Raw genomic sequence first — 16,879 nt, 5'->3', positions numbered from 1 at the left:
CCATGCAGAACTAATCCAAATCCTAACAAATTTCATCTATCTTGAATCAAATAGAAAGACAAAGCTAACACAAAAAGAAAGAGTTCATAAAAATGTTGAATCTTATATAATTAACTCAAAAAATTCTACACACTTCGTTATAAGTCGGAAATTGATTTCTGAGACTAAATTGTAAACTAGATAAACTCAAATTTAACAGAAAAAGTTTGAAAAATGTATTGTAATCACAATTAATATGTTCTAAGGAAACACGTCTAGTAAAAATTGCATTTCTATGTACGTTGATTCAAGAAAATATGAAGGAAGTCAAATTTCACAATAGAAGAAGGTTGAAAGACCAAGCAGAACTAATCCAAATCCTAACAAATTTCATCTATCTTGAATCAGATAGAAAGACAAAGCCAATACAAAAATAAAGAGTTCTTAAATAGGTTGAATTTTATATACGTTAACTCAAAATAGTCTACACACTTCGTTATACATCTGAAATTGATTTCTGAGACTAAATTGTATACTAGATAAATTCATCTTTAACAAAAAAAGTTTGAAAAATATATTGTAATTACAATTAATATGTTCTAAGGTAATACCTGTAATAAAAATTTTATTTCTATGTACGTTGATTCAAGAAAATATCAAGGAATTCAAATTTCGCAATAAAAGAAAGATGAAAGATCATGCAGAACTAATCCAAATCCTAACAAATTTCATCTATCTTGAATCAAATAGAAAGACAAAGCCAACATAAAAAGAAAGAGTTCATAAAAATGTTGAATTTTATATACGTTAACTCAAAAAGGTCTACACATTTCGTTATAAGTCGGAAATTCATTTCTTAGACTAAATTGTAAACTAGATAAACTCATCTTTTAACAGAAAAAGTTTGAAAAATGTATTGTAATTATAATTAATATGTTCTAAGGCAATACGTCGAGTAAAAATTGCATTTTTATGTGCGTTGATTCAAGAAAATGTGAAGGAAGTCAAATTTCACAATAGAAGAAGGATGAAAGACCATGCAGAACTAATCCAAATCCTAACAAATTTCATCTATCTTGGATCAAATAGAAAGACAAAGCCAACACAAAAAGAAAGAGTTCATAAAATGTTGAATTTAATATACGTTAACTCAAAAAAGTCTACACACTTCGTTATAAGTCAGAAATTGATTTCTGAGACTAAATTGTAAACTAGATAAACTCATCTTTAACAAAAAAAAGTTTAAAAATGTATTTTAATCACAAATTATATGTTCTAAGGAATTACGTCTAGTAAAAATTGCATTTCTATGTGCGTTGATTCAAGAAAATATGAAGGAATTCAAATTTCACAATAGAAGAAAGATGAAAGACCATCCAGAACTAATCCAAATCCTAACAAATTTCATCTATCTTGAATCAAATAGAAAGACAAAGCTAACACAAAAAGAAAGAGTTCATAAAAATGTTGAATCTTATATAATTAACTCAAAAAATTCTACACACTTCGTTATAAGTCAGAAATTGATTTCTGAGACTAAATTGTAAACTAGATAAACTCATCTTTAACAAAAAAAAGTTTAAAAATGTATTGTAATTACAATTAATATGTTCTAAGGCAATACGTCTAGTAAAAATTGCATTTCTATGTACGTTGATTCAAGAAAATATGAAGGAAGTCAAATTTCACAATAGAAGAAAGATGAAAGACCATGCAAAACTAATCCAAATCCTAAAAAATTTCATCTATCTTGAATCAAATAGAAAGACAAAGCCAACACAAAAAGAAAGAGTTCATAAAAATGTTGAATTTAATATATGTTAACTCAAAAAAGTCTACACACTTCGTTATAATCTGAAATTGATTTCTGAGACTAAATTGTAAACTAGATAAACTCATCTTTAATAGAAAAAGTTTGAAAAATGTATTGTAATTACAATTAATATGTTCTAAGGTTTTTTTTTTTTTGTTAAGTCCAAAGTTTATTATAACAAAAAAACGTAATTACAAGAATTACAAATTTGGAGTACAAAACTCCCTACCCCCATAAACCAAAGGGGTCTAAATAACTTTTAAGAAATAACAAAAGTAATGACCACAAAAACGAAAATTAAAGAAGCTACCTATATATATATATCCAACTCCTTTCAATTTACTTATGCTGCTACCAACTCTATACGATTTGCTCATAGATAAAATTTCATCCATAATATCCGTATGAAAAGCATAATTACCGAAGATATCTTCATCTTCATCCTCATAAAACTCTTCGTCTTCATCCTCAGTGGCAAAGTTACCAGGAACAAGCTTAATAGGAGACAACTTACTAGGAGATTTTTTCTTTGAATTCATTCTTTCCATTTGCTCCCTCTTTTCTTTGAAATATTCTTGTCTAAAAGCTGGACTTCTAATGAACTGAGCACGCACATCTTCCAACTGAATATTGCTTGCCACCTCTAATTCTTCCTTAGACACAATATTATTCTTATCAAAAACAGTATCAACCAACCCCGCTTGAATTTCCATGTTAGTATCACGGCTCGGAGATTCCTCAATAGACTTTCCGGGAGAAGATTCCAAACTTGAATCAGATTGCAAAGAACGCTTTGCTATAATATTAGCAGCCTGTTTGGCAACTTTCCTAGCTTTTTTCCTTGCTAAAATGTCAGCATCAACCTCACCCCAATTTTTAGAGCCCATACTAACATCTGAGTCACTAGATTCCAATTGTTCCTCCTCCTCCTCAATAATAACATTATCAAGGCCTAACTCAGATGCTAGGACATCAAATTTGTTTTTAACCACAACTTCAGTTTGCATCAACTCATCCACAAAAGGAGTATAATCATTCTCAAAAGGAGTAAAAGAGAAATAAGTACCTTTACTAGGGGATTTCTTTCCTTTCACTTCAGTCCATTCGTCTTTAGAAAAACTCTGTGCAGCCATGTCTTCCTGATTTTTACGTAAAGTTATATCTTTCTGAGATGCAATAGTATTTTTACAATGAATAAACTTCATCTGAGCTTCACGCAACTCAACAGCAGATTTAGCAAGCTCCTTTTCCAACTGATTAGCTTCATCAATAACTTCAGTAGGAGTGGTTTTATGTTTTATCAATTCAACCACGGACTGAGCACCACACTGATCAAGTGCATCTGCATGGCCTGCATTGATAGAATCTGTATGTGCATTATCTTCTTTAGCTGTAGTTTCACGAGACCCAACAGTTTCTGAAGTTTTAAAAGATTTATCCACGAAATTTTGTTTGTTCACGACCCTTGTCTGGGTTTCCAACTCAGACACGGACTGAGCTTCAGAGTTTTGCTTCTTCTCGGACTGAATTTGAGTATTAGATGTCACTTGCGTAACTTTTGCATGGTCTGCATGAGCAGATTGTGTACGTGCAGCAAGCGCTTCCTTGGATGCAATTGCGTTTTGCAATCTAAGCTGAGCTTCACGAACCTCAGATTCAGAGCGATCAAGCTCCTCCTTCAACTGTGTATCATCATCTGAAGCACCAACCGTATTATCCTCCATATTATCCAGATTCAAAGACTTCTCCTCTTCCTCGTTAGTTTTAGCTGATTTTGCTTGCCAAACTTGGATTGTAGGTTTATGAACAATATGTTTTTCCTTACCAGCAATCTTCATGCTATTCTTCTTTTTTCATTCACCATCAACATGCCCTATAATATTGCAAGATAATTAGAATTTAGGTGAATTTGGTATATCAACATATTGCCAAAACATTTTACCTCCTGCAGTGATAGAGATGCGCTCAGGAATATGCTTTGCGAAGTCTATATCTACCAAAACAGCTGCGAAGTGACCATATTCCAGATTTAGGGTTCTTTGATCCACCACAATTGGTGTTCCAAGGATTTTCCCAATAGAAAGTAATGATCTCTTAGTCCATATCTCAACAGGGAGACCAAGAAAACGTTCCCAAACAGCTGCATGGGACGTTCTTTGTTTATCAGGATTAAAACCTGGGTACCAATCAATCAACCTCAGAATTTATTGATTGAAAAACCACTTTTCAGCACGTATCTTTTCTTTGTCCAATTCTGATGATAACATAATAACAAAGAATCCTTTGCTCATAGGTATAAACTTACACCTATTCTTAAGTTTCCATTGATTTTCAAGGATTTTTTGAACCTCCACAAACTTTAAACCTGTAGCATCCATCCTAGCTATGAAGCTATGTTGAAATGGCTTACACCCTTCCTGATAATAATCATTAGGAATGACAAGAGCTGGCTCACCCTCAACAAGAGTAGGGTTTGGTAACAAAGAAATATCAACTGAAGTTGGATTTAGGGTTTTACGTTCCCTAACTTTTTCAGCAAAAGAAACTGTTTTAGCATGGCTCTGATTTGAGCTACTAGGAATGTTAACTGAAGAATGAATCATCATGAATCAAAGAATTGATTCCGATAATCCAAATACGTAAATATTGAAACCCTAAACGTGAAAAAAATTGGTTTTCCAAAATCGCCAAAAAGAGAAAAAAAACGGACATTCTCTTTCCTCTCTGCAACTGAGTCGCTTCGGCAGAAGTATTCTGTAAAATGTTCTAAGGCAATACGTCTAGTAAAAATTGCATTTCTATGTACGTTGATTCAAGAAAATATGAAGGAAGTCAAATTTCACAATAGAAGAAAGATGAAAGACCATGCAGAACTAATCCAAATCCTAACAAATTTCATCTATCTTGAATCAAATAGAAAGACAAAGCCAACATAAAAAGAAAGAGTTCATAAAAATGTTTAATTTTATATACGTTAACTTAAAACAGTCTACACATTTCGTTATAAGTCGGAAATTGATTTCTGAGACTAAATTGTAAACTAGATAAACTCGTCTTTAACAGAAAAAGTTTGAAAAATGTATTGTAATTACAATTAATATGTTCTAAGGAAATACTCTAGTAAAAATTGCATTTCTATGTATGTTCACCTCTGGTAAACCCTCCCGAGTTTATAACTCGGTCACTAGGGCCACCTAGTTTTCTAGATTAGTTTTTCTCAAGGACTAGCAAATAATAAGTTTGGGGGTATTTGATAGACACATTTTTGTGTCTTAGTTGTCCTCAATTTTCTGTATTGGTGGTACTCGATTTCGTACTTATTATGGTGTTTTATGTGTTTGGAGGTGTTTTGGGGAAATAAACATTTTTGGAAAATTCGGCTCGAAAAGTTGCTCGGGGGCACTCTCGAAGGACATTTGCTATAAGGACTCCCATTTTGGATAAGGGGCACACCAGCTGATAAGGGGCACCCCAGGGCGCCAACTGCTAAGCACACCCCGTCTCTGGTTAGGGGGAGTCCTTTGTTCATCGTTCAAATCCGGTTGGATTCTGGCGGGAAAATTTACTTCTTCAGCTACGTGAATTCTGGTTTGGATTTTCACGATATTCTCGTAGTTTTTTACGTGGACTTTCAATATGATTGAGCTATTATGACGAAACATGATCGGTAATTACTTTGGCTGCGATAAAATATGAGTCTTCAATCAATTCTCGTCAAATCAGGGAGGATATATTCTCGGTTTGATTTTCTTATATTTGGATGATATGTATTGCATGGGAGAATACTTTCCTCTTTGCTCAACAGATTAGTCTCTATCAAGCCAAGATAAACAAGGAAATCCAGCTCAGAAGACACTTGTGATAAAAAGAAAAGGAAGAACGTGGAGATTAAAACAGGGCAGTCATATGCGGTGGCTTTATTCTCGGATTTTTGGCTATTCTTGGAGCAATGCACGAGTCTACAGAGTTGTCACTTATTCTGGGATGTGTTTCAGTTAATTTGGAGTGTGTCAGTTGAAGACTTTCGCGAGCAGAGACATGAAATAGGAGAAAAATCTCGTATCTTGCATGAAAGTAAAGGAAAATATGTTTGATTGATTGCCGAAATTGCGAGGAGTTATTCTTGGTGATGTGAAGTATAAAAGGGCTTTACGAGAGTCATAAAAGGGGATGGAGAGTTTGGGGAGCAGTTTAGATCTTCAACAGAGCTGAAAATCAAGTTGCAGGAAAACTGTTTTCTGCTGGAGCACTGAAGAACACGAAGAACTTTAGTCGCACAAAGACAGTCGTTTATCAACAGTGACAACGGCAGAGGGGTGAGGGTCGTATGTTACAGCATCAGTGACAGTTCACATATATCGTTCTCTGTAACAGCTGGTTTGTAATACTTATAACTGTTACAAACTCGGTTTTTAATTATTTTCTCCCATATTATCATCCTTGTAAGCACCTTTTGAGCAATGGATTATCTTTTTGAGTGTGTTTGCATCATGAGAAGCTAAACCCATCACTGGGATGATGGAGGAAGCTATTTTTCACCCATCTGGTAATTAAGTTAATTCTTTTATAACTATATGCATAGAATTTAATTGTTTTATGATTTCAATTAATTATTTGTTATTTTGTCTGATGTCGCATGCTTAGTTTTAATTACTTTTGATGCGTCATGCTCACAACTTACAATTAATGTTTTATGAAATCTACTTTGGCAAAGAATAGAGTTAATGTCTCTTTTATTTTGAGCTATAATTGCCTAGGATTAATTTCTGAGAACCACTTGAATATAAAAAACAGTGAAATTCTGAGTCCCAATGAATTCTTCATCCCGTGACATATTTTGTATATATTTTATTATTTTTAGTATTTTCATATTTTAGCCTAGAATCAATCTCAGCAAAGTCCGAGTGAACGACAACCTTATTTACCACTATTCAAAATTCGATCATTATACATCTTTCATCTTCTTGTGCTCATTTCAAGAACTTCCCTTTTATTTGAATCGAGCACATCAAGGGAAATTCTAAATGCCAACATCAGTTGTTGGAGTGAGCTCGTGATAGCTCAGAATTTATGGAACATAATCCATCATGATATTTTTGAATATCTTTCCTTTTGGGATTCTTCCAAGAATAAACTTATTTCACTGAGTCACAGCTGGAGTGATCTGATTTAACAGAATGATCAGTTTGATGAACAGGATCATAAGCGTGACTTGAAGTTTTTGGAGTTGTGAAATAACCAGAACTCTTATATTGACCCAGGAATTCCTTGGAATATGACAACATCAATTGATGAGATTGTTTCCTGGGTTCTATTTCAGACAGTTGATCAACAACAAAACAACATGATCTGAAATCATTTGTTTTTGTATACTTGAGTTGTTTTTCTCTATTTAAGAGATAATCATCGTCAGATGATCTTGACTGGATACTAATGTCAGACGATGGTGTTTTTCCATATGGACGGTGATCTAAAGTTTGGACACATAAAGAACGGTTGTAATTCATCCACTAAATTGACTCTATAATCCACATTTTGCACTTGTAAAGGACGGTTGCGATTCATCCACGAATCTATATTATAAGAGATAAGTGTTTATTTCCAAGTGGACACAGATCTACATTTTGGACGGTCTCGATTCCCCGTACTAACTCCCCACGATAAGCCCCCCAAAGAAAACGTAACGTACGACTCAGACGGTCAAACCCAACTGCTCCCCTTTTATTCAGCCATCATTTTCCCTAGAGTGAATGCAGGGAAAACTGAAACAGAGACGATTATGTGAGAAAGGATTTGTTCATCTTTCCTGGGATTGAAGTAGCTGCAATCATAAGGATTTCTTCATTCTTTATTGGTTTTACAAATTACAAACGTGGTTTTAGGTTTCATGCACATCTTTTCAATTCCGTTAGGTAAGCTAATTTTAGGTTTTATATACGGGGTTTTCAAACTCAAAACCTCCTTAGGTTTTAGGTTTTGATGCGCATATTTGTATGTCCTTTATGATACTTGAAGTGATGAAATTTCGTGTATCTTTGATAGGATTAATATGATGGAAATTAGCATGGGAACATACCCAAATGGGAATTCGTTTGCAAGATCCAGGAGGGCGATGTGCTGGAATTTTCGAGTCAGTAAGTTTCCCTTTTAGGATTTTCTTTCTTGAACAGTTTTTCCTTACCTTTTTGTTTTTTTACTTTGATTGTTTTTTTACTTTGATTGTGTTTGAATCTTTGATGGAATTAATGAATGAATTTCCTTTAAGATTATTAGTTTTGAATTTTTACGACACTCCTATTTATTCACCTGAATAGTTCCTTGACACTTCTTGATATTCATCTGCACCACTTTCTTAGATTTGTACTTCACAATTTTAGTTCAGTAACCAATTGCTTCCATTGTTTTGATTTTTATATTCCGTTCCAAGTGGAATTTTAAACTTTATCGATAATATTGGTTTTGTAGCTTTTGTTCATAATTTTTGTTGTTATCGCCTATGCAGTGATTTAACGATGGTATCTCAACTTTGATGTATCTCTTACCAGAAAAACACAGTTACCACGCATCAGGTTGTCAATCGGCTACCTGAAATTTGCTAAAGAAAACCATGCCAGACGAAAGCGTAAGAAAACTATATAATATCCCGTTTAGTTTTCTCTCGAATTATATTATTACATTTGATTGCTTGGAAGTCTGATTTTGAACTTAGGAAGCTTTGTCTCAACCAATAATGTTAGTTGAGGTTAGGTCCTTTGACCTCCTATAATGTGAATACTTGCCACTTTCTATTGGATGAGAGATGTGAGACGTGAGACTGGGAAAATGTACCCCTAAGGAGTGAAACAACCTGTGGCCAAGTGTTTTAAGGAAATGACTTTCATTTAAGAACAGTAAGACTACCACTTTTTATGATCTAACTTAAAAAGTAAGGTTATTTGCTTAGTTTACCAGTGTCTGACATCTTTAACTTTGTTATGCTTTCTCGAGCAGTGGTTGCATCAATAAATAACATAAACGACAATGGTTTCACAACTCTGGACATTTTAATGCAAATTCCTGTGAAAGATTTAAAAGATGTAAAAACTGGAGATCTTCTTAAAAGTGTAGGTGCTCTAATAACCAGAGAGCAAACATATTGCATATTCAGGATGCTTAAGGGCTCAAATATTTTTCTAACTCACTATTAATATCTCTTAGTATATCTAACGCAAGGAAAATATGTGTTTTTTTTTTGTGGCGGGCCTGGCGGCAATAATTGATAATGCATTGTATTTGTATGCTCACGGAGATGTAATTGTGAGTTTTCTTTTTAGTCCCTTTTGTCCTTACAATTTAGCGTATTCATTAGTTAATTGTGATGTGTATATAACGGACTATGTTTCAGTAATAAGGTAGTCTTACGGTTCTTAAATGGATGAATTAAAATGTAACGTGATCGCTTTTCAGTTCTTCTCAATAACCTTTGCACACTCCTTTTGTAACACCACCATTCCAGTCTTTTTACAGGTCTTGGAGTCCACGAGTTTCACAAGGATTTTTCCCTTTACCTCCATGGTGTGCGTGAATGAGTAAGTATTTACCTTTTATTGGTTACATAAGGCTTCTCATAATCTGTATTATGAACGTTTCTTTCCCCAATTTAGGTGGTCTCTAATTTTTCTGAAATCACATGTACCTTTTGCATACTTTCGTGAACTTTTCTGTATTTTCTTTGCAATATCCTATCATTAATCGGATTGCCAATATATGATTGGGTCCGTTGACTATCTACATTTGAAGAAAGAAAAAACATGGGTTCCTCCGGAATAATTATTTGATTTTTTATTGCAACTATTTTAGAAATTGTTTTAGCATCACACTAACCAGATTTTTCCTTTTTTGTATTATCTCAAAAACATTAGTGTCTGTTTATCCAAGATAACCCAATGCTTCAGAGTCAGTCATGGATTACGTGTACAACAGTTGAGTGCTTTAGATGCAAACTCAGTTTCATGCAACTACCTCGCTTTCGGTTAATGTTCAAATGTAGTATGTCAACAGTTCAGTGTGTAAATCCTGCCATTATTATATGGTATACAGTAGTTGAGTGCTTTAGCTGCATGTGCAATTTCATGTAACTTTTTTTTTTTGATCCTCAATTGCGTACCTGAATAAGCTTTCCTTTCTGACTTTGATGAAAATATCATAAAGTAGTCCAAGATGAGTGTCTAGGTGCCTATTTTTATTAGGACGCACATTTATGGTGTGGGCTCCGCTTAAGGTATTAAGTGCACGAGATATGGCAGTTGCAGCAAGGAATTTTTTGGTATACTCCAGGTGACAGTTGCGGTGTTTAAAGAGCTAGAGTGGCATGGTTATTTTTATGGATTTTGTCACTCCATACTTCCATGAATGCTTGAACACAATATTCTAAGGAACACGATGTATATTGCATGCCCTTACTTAACATGATAAAAAGAAAATTGTGTTGTAAACCGCTGATTCCTTGGAAACAAATGAAAGCGTAATCCAAATAGAAAATAATGTTGAGGCTGCTGCTGCACAGAAGGCTGGGATGACAAGGAATTAAAGTCATGGTTGTCTAGAGAGCCTGGAAATGCAAGGATCTCGCATTTTGAAACTGTATTCCCATTTTCAAAGTATCTTTGTTCGAGAGAAATGTCATACTCCTCCGTCCTATTTTACTTGTCCAAATTGGATTTTGAACTCGAAAGAAATTCAAATTACTTTCACATACACCATCAATCTTCCAAATTACTTGTTTCATATACAAATTTTGGTATCCTAGTTTTTGTTTCATTTTTGATAATTAGAAAATTTTAGTGGGAAATATAAAAAAAATTTGATACAAATTTACTAAAAAAAAACTCAATTTTTGCTAGTAAATTAGCCTCGCGTTTTTAGGGGCCACCCGAAAGGATTTAGGGGCCATCAATTTATACCCAGCCAAAGACTCTAGTTAAGGGGTACCCTATATGATATTGAAGTTACATAAATGCCCTTCTGGTAAAACTGTATAAAAACCAAATCAAAAAATTCTACTTATTTCAACTGTATAAGAACGCGAAGAACGCGTACCCGGCAATGTAGTCGGTGGTGGCGATTCCGATAGTCAAACACTTCGTCAACTTCAAATGGCCCCAATTAGGTAAGAATCTATCATTTTTGGGGTTTATTTCGCTTTAATTCGTCGAATCGAGAAAAAAAAATTCTAGGGTTTTCGGTTATTTATCCAGATTCGGGCGATATTCATGCTTATTTACTTCCGAATGTAGTTGTGTTCTTCATTTCTCAAGAACATCGACAGTATTCGGGAGAAAGATTTGATAATTATCTGCCGAATATTGGTGGCCATATCTTCCTGGATACAAACTGCTAATAATCGGTAGTTTAATGAATTTTTTGGCTACCGAATATATTTAAGTAGACACACAGTATTCGGAAGAACACTCACTACCGAATGTATATATTGAAAAAATCTCAAAATTTCTGATATAGGAAAAATCCCATTTTGGGGCCAGTATTTGGGCCATCGTACATTCGGAACTTTACAAAAAACCTATCCTCCGAATATCACAAGTTCAAAACAAACCACGCCATGGCTCCAGGTGGTTCCAAGGGCCAATATTGAAGGTTAGACAGCCCATATTCGGAAGTTTTGGTAACTAATTTAACTTCCGATTATTTCAAAGACAAAATTTGAAAAGTATAAGTTTTTCCAAATTCTGATTTTTGGGCCATCGTACATTCGGAACTTTACAAAAAAATTATCCTCCGAATATTACAAGTTCAAAACAAACCACGCCATGGCTCCAGGTGGTTCCAAGGGCCAATATTGAAGGTTAGACAGCCCATATTCGGAAGTTTTGGTAACTAATTTAACTTCCGATTATTTCAAAGACAAAATTTGAAAAGTATAAGTTTTTCCAAATTCTGATTTTTGGGCCATCGTACATTCGGAACTTTACAAAAAATCTATCCTCCGAATATCACAAGTTCAAAACAAACCACGCCATGGCTCCAGGTGGTTCCAAGGGCCAATATTGAAGGTTAGACAGCCCATATTCGGAAGTTTTGGTAACTAATTTTAACTTCCGATTAATTCAAAGACAAAATTTGAAAAGTATAAGTTTTTCCCAAATTCTGATTTTTGGGCCATCGTACATTCGGAACTTCCAACTTAATCGGTAGATAAGAATATAAGTTTGCCACCGAATGTCTTATTCAGGGGTAATACGTGTATCGTTAACAACCGATTGTAGTGCACCAATGATACGAAACTTTAACGGCCATATTTTCAGAAACCTCAACGGCCATATTTTCAAAAATTAGATCCGTTGGAACTCTAATCTATATAAGGAGGGTAACCCCTCTCAGTTATTATTAAGTAAAAAATCGGAATGAAAAACCTTTTCAATGGCAAGTCCATCATCAATCGACAACATACTTCGAAGATGCAAGCGAACAACTACATCAATTGCAACAATGGAAGAAGAAATACAAAAAAGGAACAAACAACCCAAAAAAATTAAACCATCGTTAGTGGCAACAGAGGAGGAGGAAGAGGAAATCAAGGCTAAGAAGCGAGGTCAAGAACAATTCCATCATAGAGAAAGATTAAAACAAGTTGAGGAAGAGACCGAATGGATAAAATTATTACATTGTGAAAGATCTACCCAAAGAACAGTAGGACGATCGTATATTTTGGATTAACGTTTCATTGGGTCCTTTTGCTGGTAAGTACAAGAAGCCACGCCACAATTATGAACCATCGCATGTTTCTTCAAGGGTGCACCATGTTATAAAATTGTGCACCGAGTACAACCATATTCTTGCTAGGCACAGAGACGACAGGTTTGCGGCACAAGATGCTTATTCCAAGTGGAGAGGAGAGTCGTTTCTACATTTCGAAGCCGCGTTGATTGTTGCATCTCGGACTGGGAAAAAAGAATAACATGTGATGTTTGAGTGCTGTAAATTCAAATTTTTAATATTAATCGGCGGTTTGATAAAATATGGAATTCCCGAATATGATTAATCGTATTGAAGTGTTATAATACTGTTGTTCCGATTACATAGTTTCAAAAAAAAATTTATAGTAACTCAGCCGATTCCTCGAAAAAAACGATCAAACATCGTCATCATTCGAGGGGATCAATTCGAGTAACTCAGCGGGAAAGTTGTTGTCCATAACACGATCCCAATCAACCATGTTGGACTCATATTGTTTCACCCAATCCTTGCAATGGTTCATCGGGAAGTAATCGTGCCACTTACTTAACGAAGGTAACGGACAATCTTTCTTTACTCTTAAACCGATAAAATGCATTTCATTCACAAATGCCATTACGATTCTTCTACCTTTAACCGACTCGTCGCAAGACGTTCTTGTGGGTGCAAACGTCATGCTAAGTCCATACATAGGAGGAACAAAGAAATGTACCACGCAATTCAAAACGTCCGCTAGGAGATATCCAAATTTAGGCATTGTCATCCAATACTTGGATCCGATTGTCTTCAATCCCTTTCGACACTTCACACGCGCAACTAAGTCTTTGAACTCTTGTTCTTTCTCGTATCTATCTCCTCGCCTCATCATCTCCATATAAAAACCCTTGTCCTTCACTAGTTGTACCGCCATCTTATTTCTTAAATATTGGCATTGGGTGACATCTTCGATATCCGCCTCTCTAAAGTAACCCATTTGTTCCGTAGCAACGTGAAACCCACAATTTCCATCCCCATCAACCTCGTCGGTCGACAAAACAAATGGAATGATAAGTGGAGGGAGTTGTTCCAAATACTCTTTGTATATTGTATATGTGGATCGATTTGGTCTTCCATTAAGATCTCTAGGGAAACGAAGAGTACCTTTGTCCTCTTTTATAGTAAGAATTTCCATTGGTTGGGTTTGTTGCGAGGCGTTCATTTGATCAACAACTTCTTCAACAACATTGGGTTGACTTACTTGTCGGGTGGTTGGTCCACTTTGATCATTTCTTGGACGACCTCTTTTCTTAGGTTCCGGCTCATCTTCAAATTCGGCTTCCGAACGCTCGTGCCTAGACAATATTCTTTTATTAGACAAATACTCCTTCAACTCTTTTCTTTGGATGGTCCTCGATACTTCGGTGTTCGGCCTACCGGTGTTCTTTTGCTTAATAGGTTCATCAACCTCCCTTAAACAAGGGTGAAGGGCTTCCTCCAAATTATGCATCAATATTTGCTTTTTGGTGCCGTTTGATGTAGAGTAACGCTCGGCTATTCGTGCACACAATTCCGACTCGAAGAAAGACGGACCATCAACTACCGGGGTGTTCAGAGTGAAATTTAATTGCTTCCAAAATGGGTGAATATCATCGATGTAAATCACTTCAACATACCTACCCAACTTATGACGACATGGGAGTCCAATACCTATCATATCCTTGCAAACACAAACCGTATTCTTGTCATCATAAGTTTTATATAACTTCAATTGTTTCATCATGCGATTTATTGCCCATCTTGAAACTTTATGAACAACTCCCCTTAGAAGCAATTTTTCCTTAATATGTTCTATCGGGAATTGGTGTACACTAAATTGCATACATTTCCTAATCTTTACGAGATCACGATTGGTGAATTCACGGATTGCTTCTTGGATCGACACAACTCCATTTTGACTACCAATTAGTATTTTCTTTAGTCGACCATGAGACCCCTTCGCAATGCTTTTCGCCTCGTTCTTGAAGTTACGATATTCATATGTCCATGCAAACACAAACCTCTCCTTAATCGTTAACCATTGTTTTTTACAATACTCAACCGGTTTTGGGTAGTCCGTGCCGTATTCATCCTCAAATTTCTTCAAGTTACATTCGTAAATTTCCTCGGTCATCAACCAAACAATTTTGTCCTATGCTTTCATGAACATTTTCCAAATTATTCCATCCTCCTTCCACTTTTCTTCAAATAGCCTATCCTCTTCCTTACGTTCTTCCACGGTTAATTTACTAATGCGCTCATCCTCTTCCTTTGACCTCTTGGTACCCTTCCTTGGTCTTTTAGCTTGGAAATGATGATGGCAATTGGTTTTGAGATTGAATTGAATGTGCCACGTACATTGCAAGTTTTGGGCTTCCGGAAACACTATCGCAATTGCATGCATTGAGGCTTGATCGTTATCCGTTACAATAACCCTTGGAAAATTATCACCGTTATAAATGGACCTCAACGTCTCCAACATCCAAATGAAACTCACATTGTTCTCATGATCCATTAAACCCCATGCAATCGTAAACGTGTTTTTGTCCGAAGTATGGCAAGCAATATTCAACAACGGCATGTTATACTTGTTTGTCTTATAAGTAGCATCTATCAACAAAATTTGATGAAAGCATTGAGCCAATTGGATCATTTCAGGATGTGCCAAGAAAATACAAACCACTATACCATCCTTTTCTTCCCTTCTCAAGGTGTAGCCGTGTAACTCCGCTAACCACTCTGATTGTTGCATGACCGTTCTACCATCCCAATCAGTCCTTTTGATCGTAGCTAGGGCCGACTTAATTGTAGACAAAGAAGACAAGTTGTCGGGATCGTCCGACTTTATTTTACTTAAGATCGCACTCGCTTTTTGGATCCGCATAGACCTCACCGTCTGCATTTGATGTGATTTTAACTTGGCAACCATTACATGTCCAATTAAATCCAACGGATCATCATGGTTGTGACAACCGTTATCAACTTTATACATTTTATACTCTTTACCTTTAATACCATCGGGCTTATAGAAGACAATCTTAAATGGGCATCCTATCTTCTTGGTATTGCTTCGGTATTTCCTATTCGTCTTCCGTATGTACTTACTATTCTTTCCCTCGTGACTCTTTCGCGTCCCACCTCGCTCACAAATCATTTCAAATCGAGTGTCACTAACATGATTATTTTGAACTACCACGCACATGTTATCTTTTGCCTTGTTCATAAGCCATTCCTTTGCCTCCTTCTTACTTCCAAATGTCTAAACGTGCATAAAACAAAACATATCTAATAAGCATAACCATTTAACATATAAATTTTGAAAAAAAGAAAAAAGTAGTAATGAGTATACCAAATCGTTTGCATAGTATAGGGAAGTGTCGGGCCTCAAATAGAAGTCATCAACAAACTTTTCAACGGCCTGCATATGAAAGCAATAAATTATTATACAATAATCGAAGGTTATTAAATAAGTCAAACTTCCGAATACTCTATATTCGGAATCCTATCGGTTACCCAAAACACCCGATTTATGCAAATGAATGTACACAGTTTACTGAGTGCAAAAAATGATATAATCGGAAGCTAAAATATATAGTAAACCAGCCGAATATAAATAACCGGAAGATAACTTTAATCGATAAACATCCAATTTTCAAGTTTTCGGAAATTTTATTTCGAGGCCACTGTTATATTCGGCAGTCAAAGAATGTTAAACTATTACCGATTGTAAAGGATAAGAATACTGAGTTTTGAAATTTTCTGAGGAATTCGTTTTTGGGGCCATTCGGGGGTAAATAACTCTACATAACTACCGAATGTAGATATTTTTGGAAAACCAGTTTGGGGTTTTTTCTCATCTTCGGCAGTAAACTAGTATCTTGGAACTACCGAATATACATATTTGGTACTCAGTGTGTTATATTCGTAGGTTTATTCTACAAATTATCTACCGAATCTGGGTAGTTCATGGCATTCAATGCATGCAATAATCGGTTTTTCTTGTTTACAAAAGCACACAAACGCATGCAAATCGAGTATTTGAGTTTCTTAACACAATACCTGTGTTTTACATGCATCGTTAGCTTCAATATCGGGCGATTTTCCATTTTCTTCCATGAAAGGGTCGTCTATGTTTTCCTCTCCACAAAAGTTTGGATCATTCAACATATACCCCAAATCGTCTTCTCTAAACGGTCGTGAACCCTCAACATTTTGTTCTTCGTCATGATTCTCACCTTCTTCTTCATATCCATCCATTTTTGTAGTGATAAAATGGGTTTTCTCTTTTTTTCCTTCACCTTCTTCTCTATAACTCTAACAACTCAAAAATGAAAAAGAAAT

The 16,879-nt window shown here is 35.3% G+C and overlaps 1 long non-coding RNA gene across 2 annotated transcripts; it reads left to right on the top strand.

Moving 5' to 3' along the window:
* The first annotated feature begins 7,475 nt into the window (after positions 1 to 7,475).
* Positions 7,476 to 9,892, top strand: LOC113315044. 2 transcript variants are annotated; one of them, XR_003342712.1, is made up of 4 exons: positions 7,476 to 7,704; positions 7,835 to 7,926; positions 8,338 to 8,414; positions 9,288 to 9,892. It is a non-coding gene; the product is annotated as an uncharacterized LOC113315044 (long non-coding RNA). The 2 variants fall into 2 exon arrangements; XR_003342711.1 differs by having other exon boundaries at positions 7,482 to 7,704; positions 9,299 to 9,892.
* The last annotated feature ends 6,987 nt before the right edge of the window (positions 9,893 to 16,879 follow it).

This window comes from Papaver somniferum, chromosome 10 (assembly GCF_003573695.1).
Source record: "Papaver somniferum cultivar HN1 chromosome 10, ASM357369v1, whole genome shotgun sequence".
Lineage (NCBI taxonomy): Eukaryota > Viridiplantae > Streptophyta > Magnoliopsida > Ranunculales > Papaveraceae > Papaver > Papaver somniferum.
This window is presented reverse-complemented; position numbering and strand designations above follow the sequence as displayed.